This window comes from Lepus europaeus, unplaced genomic scaffold (assembly GCF_033115175.1).
Source record: "Lepus europaeus isolate LE1 unplaced genomic scaffold, mLepTim1.pri SCAFFOLD_35, whole genome shotgun sequence".
Classification (NCBI taxonomy): Eukaryota; Metazoa; Chordata; class Mammalia; order Lagomorpha; family Leporidae; genus Lepus; species Lepus europaeus.
The window spans coordinates 2,433,531-2,445,056 of record NW_026909223.1 but is presented as its reverse complement, the minus strand read 5'-3'; the positions used below and the strand labels follow the sequence as shown (position 1 = coordinate 2,445,056).

Genomic DNA, 11,526 nt, shown 5'->3' with positions numbered 1-11,526 from the left:
TTTTTCTGTATATTATCGACGGACTTTATAATTTTGAATTTTTTTTATCAGGGAACATTTAATTTTGTGCTTGGAAACACTAATTGGTTCCACATGGAGACACCAGCTCTACACATTCGTATTTTCTAGGGAGAAAGCTAGAGGATCTGCGGCAAACAAACATGATATTTCTCTTTGTATACATGAGATTTTATGCACTAGCCTAACGAAATGTTTTTGCTTTTCTCCAAAAGAATTTTTACTCTGATTTTTTTATTCCATTGCATACGATTTCCACACCTCTTTGTCCAGATATGACTGGAGGAAACCAGAAATATCTGCTTGTGTTTTGGTTAACTCAATCCCAGATATTGCGATAGCCTCTGTGTTTGTGTTTTCCCAATATTATCGATGGACTTTATTGTGTTGAATGTTTTTTATCAAGAAACATTTAATTCTGTGCTTGGGAACACTATTCGGTTCCACATGGAGACACCAGCTCTACTCATTCATATTTTCTAGACAGAAAGCTAGAGGAACTGCGGAAAACAAACATGATATTTCTCTTTGTATAGATGACTTTTTATGCACTTACCTAACAAAAAGACTTTGCTTATGTCCAGAACTATTTTTACTGTGATATTCTCGGTCCATTGCATACGAAAGCCACACAAATGTGTCCGGATATGACTGGATGAAACCAGAAATATCAGGTTGAGCTTTGGCTAACTAAATCCCACATATTGCTACAGACTCTGTGTTTGTTTTTTCCGGATAATATTGATGGACTTTATTTTTTTGAATGTTTTTTTATCAGGGAACATTTAATTTTGTGCTTGGAAGCGCTAATTGCTTCCACATGGAGACACCAGTTCTACACATTCGTATTTTCCGGGGAGAAAGCTAGAGGAACTGTGGGAAACAAAGATGATATTTATGTTTGCATACATGACATTTTATGCACTTGCCTAACGAAAAGATTTTGCTTCACTCCAAAAGAATTTTTACTGTGATTTTCTCAGTCCATTGCATACGAATTCCACACAACTTTGTCCGAACATGACTGGATGAATCCAGAAATACGTGATTGTGTTTTGCCTAACTCATTCCTAGATATTGCCACAGCCTCTGTGTTTGTGTTTTCTGGATATTATTGATGGACATTATTATTTTTAATGTTTTTTATCAGGGAACCTTTAATTTTGTGCTTCGAAACACTAATTCTTCTACATGGAGACACCAGCTGCACACATCCTAATTTTCTAGGGAGAAACCTAGAGGAACTTCGGCAAACAAACATGATACTTCTGTTTGTATAGAGGACATTTTATGCACTTGCCTAACTAAAACACTTTGCTTTTCTCCTAAACCATTTTTAGTGTGATTTTTTTAGGTCCATTGCATACGAATTCTACAAAACTTTGTCCGGATATGACTGGAGGAAACCATATATATCCGATTGTGTTATGCCTAACTCAATCCCAAATATTGCTACAGCCTCTGTGTTTGTTTTCTGTATATTATCGATGGACTTTATTATTATTTAATTTTGTGGTAGGAAACACTAATTGGTTCCACATGGAGACACCAGCTCTAAACATTCGTATAGTCTAGTGAGAAAGCTAGAGGAACTGCGGCAAACAAACATGATATTTCTCTTTGTATAGATGACATTTTATGCACTTACCTAACAAAAAGACTTTGCTTATGTCCAGAACCATTTTTACTGTGATTTTCTCAGTCGATTGCATACGAATTCCACACCATTATATCCGGATATGACTGGAGGAAATCTGAAATATCCAGTTCTTTTTTAACTAACTCAATCCCACATATTGCTACAGCCTGTCTGTTTGTGTTTTCCAGATATTATCGATGCCCTTTATTGTTTTGGATGTTTTTTTATCAGGCAACATTAAATTTTTTGCTCTGAAACAATAATTGTTTCCACATGGAGACACCAGCTCTACACATTCGTATTTTCTAGGGAGAAAGGTAGAGGAACTGCGGGAAACACATGATATTTCTGTTTGCATGGCTGACATTTTATGCATTTGCATAACGAACAGACGTTGCTTTTTCCCACTACCATTTTTACTGTGATTTTTTCAGTCCATTGCATATGAATTCCATACGAGTTTGTCCGGATATGACTGGATGAAACCAGAAATATCCGCTTGTGTTTTGGCTAACTCAATCCCACATATTGCTACAGCCTCTGTATTTGTTTTTTCCGGATATTATCGACAGACTTTATTGTTTTGAATATTTTTTATCAGGGAACATATAATTTTGTGCTTGGGAACATTAATTGGTTCCACATGGAGACACCAGCTCTACACATTACTATTTTCTTGGGAGAAAGCTAGAGGAACTGCGGTAAACAAACATGATATTTCTGTTTGTATAGATGACATTTTATGCACTTGCCTAATGAAAAGATTTTGCTTTTCTCCAAAAAAATTTTTAGTGTGATTTTTTTAGGTCCATTGCATAGTAATGCCACAACACGTAGTCTGGATTGACTGCATGAAACCAGAAATATCCGGTTTTGTTTTGGCTAACTCAATCCCAGTTATTGCGACAGCCTCTGTGTCTGTCATTTTCCGGATAATATTGACGGACTTTATTGTTTTCAATGTTGTTTTTTTTTAATCAGGGAATATTTAATTTTCTGCTTTGAAGCACTAAATGGTTCCACATGGAGACACCAGCTCTACACATTCGTATTTTTAGGAAGAAATCTAGAGGAACTGCGGCAAACAAACATGATATTTCTGTTTGTATAGATGACATTGTATGCACTTACCTTACAAACAGATGATGATTTTCTCCACTACCATTTTTAGTGTGATTTTTATGGTCCATTGCATACGAATTCCACACAACTTTGTCTAGATATGGCTGGATGAAACCAGAAATATCCGCTTGTGTTTTTGCTAACTCAGTCCCAGATATTGCTACAGCCTCTGTGTTTGTGTTTTCCAGATATTATCAACGGACTTTATTTTTTTGAATGTTTTTTATCAGGGAATATTGAATTTTGTGCTTGGGAATACTAATTGGTTCCACATGGAGACACCAGCTCTACACATTAGTATTTTCTATGGAGAAAGCTAGAGGAACTTCTGCAAACATGATATTTCTGTTTATATACATGAGATTTTATGCACTTGCCAAACAAAAAGACTTTGTATTTCTCCAAAATCATTCTTATTGTGATTTTCTAGGTCTTTTGCATAAGAATTCCACACTACTTTGTCCAGATATGAGTGGTTGAACCCTAAATATTAGGTTGAGCTTTGGCTAACTCAATCCCACATATAGACAAAACCACTCTGTTTGTGTTTTCTGGATTTTATTGATAGACTTTATTATTATGAAAGCTTTTTTATAAGGGAACATTTAATTTTGTGCTTGGTAATGCTAATTGGTTCCACATGGAGACACCAGCTCTACACATTCGTAATTTCTAGGGAGAAAACTAGAGGAACTGTGGTAAATAAACATGCAATTTCTGTAATTATAGATGACATTTTATGCACTTGTCTAATGAAAAGACTTTTTTTTTTCTACAAAACCATTTTTACTGTGATTTTCTCAGTCCATTTCATATGTATTCAACACAACTTTGTCCGGATATGAATGGATGAAACCAGAAATATCCGATTATATTTTCTAACTGAATCCGAGATATTGCGACAGCCTTTGTGGTTGTGTTTTCTGGATATTATCGACGGACTTTATTGTTTTGAATGTTTAATATCAGGGAACATTTAATTTTGTGCTTGGGAACACTAATTGGTTCAATATAGGGAGACATACTTATTTTCTAGGGGGAATGCTAGAGGAACTGCGGCAAATAAACATGATATTTCTGTTTGTATAGATGACACTTTATGCACTTGCCTAACGAAAAGACTTTGCTTTTCTCCAAAAGCATTTTTACTGTGATTTTCTCGGTCCATTGCATATGAATTCTACACAACTTTGTCTGGATCTGACTGGATGAAACCAGTAATATCCGCTTATGTTTTGGCTAACTCAATCCCAGATATTGGGACAGCCTCTGTGTGTTTGTCTTCCAGATACTATCGATGGACTTTATTGTTTTGAATGTTTTTCATCAGGGAACATTTAATTTTGTGCTTGGAAACACTAATTGGTTCCACATGGATACACCAGCTCTACACATTCGTATTTTCTAGGGAGAAAGTTAGAGGAACTGCAGCAAAGAAACATGATGTTTTTGTTTGTATACATGACATTTTATGCACTTGCCTAACGAAAAGACTTTGCTTTTCTCCAAAACCATTTTTACTGTGATATTCTGAGCCCATTGCATACGAATGGCACACCACTTTGTCCGGATATGACTGGATGAAACCAGAAATATACGATTGTGTTTTGGCTACCCCAATCCCAGATATTGCTACAGCCTGTGTGTTTGTCCTTTTCTGGATAATATTGAATGACTTTATTGTTTTGAATGTTTTTTTTTCCCACGGAACATTTAATTTTGTGCTTGGAAGCGCTCATTGTTTCCACAGGGACACCCCAGCTCTACATATTCCTATTTTCTGGGGTGAAAACTAGAGGAATTGTGGCAAACAAACATGATATTTCTGCTTGTATAGATGACATTTTATGCACTTGCATAACAAAAATAGCTTGCTTTACTCCAAAAGAATTTTGCTGTGATTTTCACAGTCCATTGCATACGAATTCCACACAACTTTGTCCGCATATGACTGGTTGAATCCAGAAGTATCCGGGTGTGTTTTGGCTAACTCAATCCCAGATATTGCTACAGCCCCTGTGTTTGTGTTTTCCGGATATTATCGACGGACATTATTGTTTTGAATGTTTTTTATCAGGGAACATTTAATTATGTGCTTGCAAACTCTAATTTTCCAGATGGAGACACCAGCTCTACATATTCGTATTTTCTAGGGAGAAAGCTAGAGGAACTGAGGTAAACAAACATATTTCTGTTTGTATGGATGACATTTTGTGCACTTTCCTTATGAACAGATGTTGCTTTTCTCCATTATCATTTTTACTGTGATTTTCTTGGTCCATTGAATACGAATTCCACACCACTTTCTCTGGATATGGCTGGATGAAACCAGAAATATCCGCTTGTGTTTTGGTTAACTCAATCCCAATATTACGACACCTCAATGTTTGTGTTTTCCAGATATAATCGACGGATTTATTGTTTTGAATGTTTAATATCAGGGAACATTTAATTTTCTTCTTGGAAATGCTAATTGGTTCCACACTGAGACACCAATTCCACACATTCATATTTTCTGGGGAGAAAGCTAGAGGAACTGTGGCAAACAAACATGATATTTCTCTCTGTATAGATGATATTTTATGCACGTGCCTAACGAAAAGATTTTGCTTTTCTCCAAAAGAATTTTTACTGTGATTTTTTTCAGTCCATTACATCCGATTTCCACACCGCTTTGTCCGGATATGACTGGATGAAAGCAGAAATTTCCGGTTGTGTTTTTGCTAACTCAATCCCAGGTATTGCTACAGCCTCTGTTTTTTTCTTTTTCCGGATATTATCGATTGACTTTATTGTTTTGAATGTTTTTTTATCAGGAAACATTTAATTTTGTGCTTGGAAACACTATTTCTTCTACATGGAGACACCAGCTCTACACATTCGTATTTTCTGGGGAGAAAGCTAGAGGAACTGTGGCAAACAAACATGATATTTATGCTTGTATAGATGACATTTTATGCAGTTGCCTTACAAAAGGATTTTGCTTCACTCCAAAAGAATTTTTACTGTGATTTTCTCGGTCCATTGCATACGAATTCCACACAACTTTGTCCGGAAATGAGTGGATGAATCCAGAAATACCCAGTTTTGTTTTGGCTAAGTCATTTCCAGATATAGCTACAGCCTATGTGTTTGTTTTTTCCAGATATTATCGATGGACTTTATTGTTTTTCATGTTTTTTTTATCAGGGAATATTTAATTTTGTGCTTGGAAACACTAATTGGTTCCACATGGAAACACCATATCTGCACATTCGTATTATCTAGGGAGAAAGCTAGAGGAACTCCTGTAAACAAACATGATATTTCTCTTTTTATACATGACTTTTTATGCACTTGCCTAACGAAAAGACTGCTTTTCTCCAAAAGAATTTTTAAAGTGATTTTCTTGGTCCATTGCATAGGAATTACACACAACTTTGTCCAGATATGACTGGATGAATCCAGAAATATATGCTTGTGTTTTGGCTAACTCAATCCCAGATATTGCGACAGCCTCGGTGTTTGTGTTTTCCGGATATTATCGATGGACTTTATTTTTTTGAATGTTTTTTTCAAGGAACATTTTATTTTGTATAGGAAATACTAACTGGTTCCACAGGGAGACACCAGGTCTACACTTTTGTATTTATAGGGAGAAAGCTAGAGGAACTGCGGCAAACAAACATGATATTTCTCTCTGTATACATGACATTTTATGCACTTGCTTAACGAAATATTTTGCTTTTCCCTAATTAATTTTTACTGTTGTCTTCTCGGTCCATTGCATCCGATTTCCACACCCCTTTGTCCAGATATGACTGAATGAAACCAGAAATATCCGGTTGTGTTTTGGATAACACAATCCCAGATATTGCTACAGCCTCTGTTTTTGACTTTTTCCAGATATTATCGATGGACTTTATTGTTTTGAATGCTTTTTTTATCAGGGAATATTTAATTTTGTGCTTGGAAGCCCTAATTGGTTCCACATGGAGACACCAGCTCTACACATTCGTATTTTCTGGGGAGAAAGCTAGAGGAACTACGGCAAACAAACATGATATTTCTGTTTGTATAGATGACATTTTCTGCACTTGGCTAACGAAAGGATTTTGCTTCACTCCAAAAGAAATTTTTACAGTGATTTTCTCAGTCCATTGCCTTCGAATTCCACACAACTTAGTATGGAAATGAGTGGATGAATCCAGAAATATCCAGTTGTGTTTTTGCTAACACATTCCCAGATATTGCTACAGCCTCTGTGTTTGTTTTTTCCAGATATTATCTACAGACATTATTTTTTTAATGTTTTTTATCAGGGAACATTTAATTTTGTGCTTGGGAAAACTAATTGTTCCACATGGAGACCCAGCTCTACACTTTCGTATTTTCTAGGGAGAAAGCTAGAGGAACTGCGGCAAAGAAACATGATATTTCTGTTTGTATATAAGATATTTTATGCACTTGTCTAAGGAAAAACTTTGTTTTTCTCCAAATTATTTTTATTGTGATTTTCTCCGTCTATTTCATACGACTTCCACACAACTTTGTCCGGATATGACTGGATGGAACCAGAAATATCCGGTTGTGTTTTGGCTACCTCAACCCCAGATATTGCTACAGCCTCTGTGTTTGTGTTTTCCGGATATTGTCGATGGATTTTATTGTTTTTAATGTTTCTTATCAGGGAACATTTAATTTTGTACTTGGAAACACTAATTGGTTCCACATGGAGACACCAGCTCTACACATTCGTATTTTCTAGGGAGAAAGCTGGAAGAACTGCAGCAAACAAACATGATATTTATGTTGTATAGATGACATTTTATGCACTTGCCTAAGAAAAGACGTTGCTTTTCTCCAAAACCATTTTTACTGCGATTTTCTCGGTCCATTGCATAGGAATTCCATACAACTTTGTCCGGACATGACTGGATGAAACCAGAAATATCCGCTTGTGTTTTGGCTAACTCAATCCCAGATATTGCTACAGCCTCTGTGTTTGTGTTTTCCGGATATTATCGACGGACTTAATTGTTTTGAATGGTTTTTATCAAGGAACATTTCATTTTGTGCTTGGAAACACTAATTGGTTCCACATGGAGACACCAGCTCTACACATTCGTATTTTCTACGGTGAAAGCTAGAGGAACTGTCGCAAACAAACATGATATTTCTCTTTGTATACATGACTTTTTATGCACTTGCATAACGAAAAGATTTTGCTTTTCTCCAAAAGAATTTGTACTGTGATTTTCTTGGTCCATTGCATACAATTTCCAGCAAACTTTGTCCGGATATGACTGGAGGAAACAAGAAATACCCTGTTGTGTTTTGCTGAACTCAATTCCAAATATTGCTGCAGCCTCTGTGTTTGTTTTCCTGATATTATCGATGGACTTTATTGTGTTGAATGTTTTTTATAAGGGAACATTTAATTTTGTGCTTGGAAACACTAATTTGTTCCACATGGAGACACCAGCCCTACACATTCATATTTGCTAGGGAGAAAGCTAAAAGAACTGCAGCAAACAAATATGATATTTCTCTCTGTTTACATGACATTTTATGCACTAGCCTAATAAAAGATTTTGATTTTCTGCAAAAGAATTTTTACTGTGATTTTCTCGGTCCATTGCGTACGAATTGCACACAACTTCTTCGGGATATGACTGGATGAATCCAGAAATATCCGCTAGTGTTTTTGCTAACTCAATCCCAGATATTGTGACAGCCTCTGTGTTTGTGTTTTCCGGATATTATCGACGGACTTTATTGTTTTGAATCTTTTTTTTTTCAGGGAACATTTAATTTTGTGCTTGGAAACACTAATTGGTTCCATAAGGAGATACCAGCTCTACAGATTCGTATATTTAGGGAGAAAGCTAGAGGAACTGCGGCAAACAATCATGATATTTCTGTTTGTATACATGACATTTTATGGACTTGCCTAATGAAAAGACTTTGCTTATGTCCAAAACCATTTTTACTGTGATTTTCTCGGTCCATTGCATATGATTTCCACACCACTTTGTCCGGATATGACTGGATGAAACCAGAAATATCCGGTTGTGTTTTGGCTGACTCAATCGCAGATATTGTGACAGCCTCTGTGTTTGTGTTTTCCAGATATTATCGATGGACTTTATTGTTTTGAATGTGTTTTATCAGGGAACATTTAAATTTGTGCTAAGAAACACTAATTGGCAGCGGAGCTGGTGCCAAGGTCGCGGGCGGAGCTGCTCCAGCCTGGTCCCATGCTTTCGCTTCAGCGCGCCTCAGCTCTGGTGCGGTGGATGGAATGGGATGCTGTGCAGTCGGAGGCGGCGACCAAGGGGGGATAGGAACGATGCAGGACCCCGCCGAGGGGCTAGGGCATGGTGGGCCACCGCATCTGAGTGCTGCCCCTCGGGGACGGGAGGCAGCCTGCTGGCCATCGATGGGCGCGGAGCGGGGCTGCAGCCGCCGCCACTCAGGGCCGTGAGCGCTGCCGCCTCAGTCCCTTTGTGAAGCGCCGGGCCGCTTGGGAACATGGCCCTGGAGCAGCTCTGCTCGGTTCTCAAAGTGTTCTTAATAACAATACTTGTAGTGGAAGGGATTGCTGTGGCCCAAAAGACCCAGATGGAGAAAATATTGGAATCAAGCACGTTCCTGCAACCCAATGTGGCATTTGGGTTCGAACCAGCAATGGAGGTCATTTTGCTTCACTAAATTATCCTGATTCAAACCCACCAAACAAGGAGTGTATCTACATTTTGGAAGCTGCTCCACGTCAAAGAATAGAATTAACCTTTGATGAACGTTATTATGTAGAACCATCATTTGAGTGTCGATTTGATCACTTGGAAATTTGAGATGGGCCGTTTGGTTTCTCTCCTCTTATAGATCGTTACTGTGGCATGAAAAGCCCTCCATTAATTAGATCAACAGGGAGATTCATGTGGATTAAGTTTAGTTCTGATGAAGAACTTGAAGGACTTGGATTTCGAACAAAATATTCATTTATTCCAGATTGCCAGTTTGAGCTCTCGGGAGCTGATGGAATAGTACGTTCTAGTCAGGTAGAACAAGAAGAAAAAACAAAACCTGGCCAAGCAGTTGATTGCATATGGACAATTAAGGCTACTCCAAAAGCTAAGAAAAGAAAAAAGCAGGAGTATTTGAATAAATCACTAAAACCCATGGAACAATTATTGGCATTACATCAGGGATTGTCTTGGTCCTTCTCATTATTTCTATTTTAGTACAAGTGAAGCAGCCTCGAAAAAAGGTCATGACTTGCAAAACTGCTTTTAATAAAACAGGGTTCCAGGAAGTGTTTGATCCTCCCCATTATGAACTGTTCTCACTAAGGGACAAAGAAATTTCTGCAGACCTGGCAGACTTGTCAGAAGAGCTAGACAGCTACCAGAAGATGCGGCACTCCTCCACTGCCTCCCACTGCATCCACGACCATCACTGTGGATCGCAGGCATCCAGTGTCAAACAAAGCAGGACCAACCTCAGCTCCATGGAACTTCCTTTCCGAAATGATTTTGCACAACCACAGCCAATGAAAACATTTAATAGCATCTTCAAAAAAAGTAGCTACACTTTCAAACAGGCACATGAGTGCCCTGAACAGGCCCTAGAAGATAGAGTGATGGAGGAGATTCCCTGTGAAATTTATGTCAGGGGACGAGAAGATTCTGCACAAGCATCCATATCCATTGACTTTTAATATTCCACTCAAGGTGACACGTGGGTTACTAACTACATGAGTATACAGCCTATACAATACCCATGCTATTTCTGGCAGCCAACCCCTTCCCCTGTCAAAACTAAGGATGACCTTCATCTGCTATTAACCTGTTGTAATGATGACATCTTTATTATCTCAGGCAGTCTATACATGTTAAATCAACAAAGGAGCTTATTGTATGCAGTGGAAAAAGTAATATGCTGATGCTTGGTGTCATATAAACCAAGCACCACTGGTGAGATGGCACTTGAAGGGGGGAGTGGTTGTGTTGAGCCAGGCTCAGGCTGCCTCCTAGTTTTAGCAAAAGACATACTGCTCTTGACTGATAACCGCTCTGTCAATATTTTGGTCCCGCAATAAACTTAAAAATAAGATTTCTTTTACATATTTTTTCTCTAACCTTGATTGTTTTATGAACCTACAATTTTACCCTTTGAGTTTCTTATTTAAAAATAAGTGGTTCATGTACCACATACTTCAGCATAGGCCTTGGTTCTGTAAATGTGTCGAAAACAGCTAGTTACCAATTAAGACCCAGAGTTGTGTTTCATCCATCTGTTTCTTGACTAATTTCTCTACTTCTGCCTTTTTGTTACTGGATGCTTAGTCCTTATTTTCTGTGAGAAGCAGTAGATGATGTGATTTATCACCTTTAAATCATATTTTGTGTTAGTTACACCAGAAGATTTCATAACCCTGGGTATATGCCATTACCATTACCAGTTATGACTAAGAATTTGAGGAAGATAACTTCTGGTTAGCCTTTGGAGTTTCCCAAATTTGGTCACATTGATTGATGGCCCATTCATTCTAATACACAGAGTGAATTCACTTTGGGGGAGGCCTGTAGTTACATATGCATTGATTCTTATTTTTATGAAAGATTACTTAACGCTCTGTGTTGGTTTATCTTATAACAAATGAGAACCAAGTTTTATGAGTTACAGGGAAATTCCTAAGCAACTGTAAGCTTTTAGATCACCTCTTACATGGGACAGTACATTTTTCTAGCTTTTAGCAAAAA

General features: G+C 37.6%; 1 pseudogene; it reads left to right on the top strand.

The window, feature by feature from the left end:
- The first annotated feature begins 9,292 nt into the window (after positions 1-9,292).
- Positions 9,293-10,849, top strand: LOC133754962 (neuropilin and tolloid-like protein 2; annotated as a pseudogene).
- Positions 10,850-11,526: the final 677 nt, after the last annotated feature.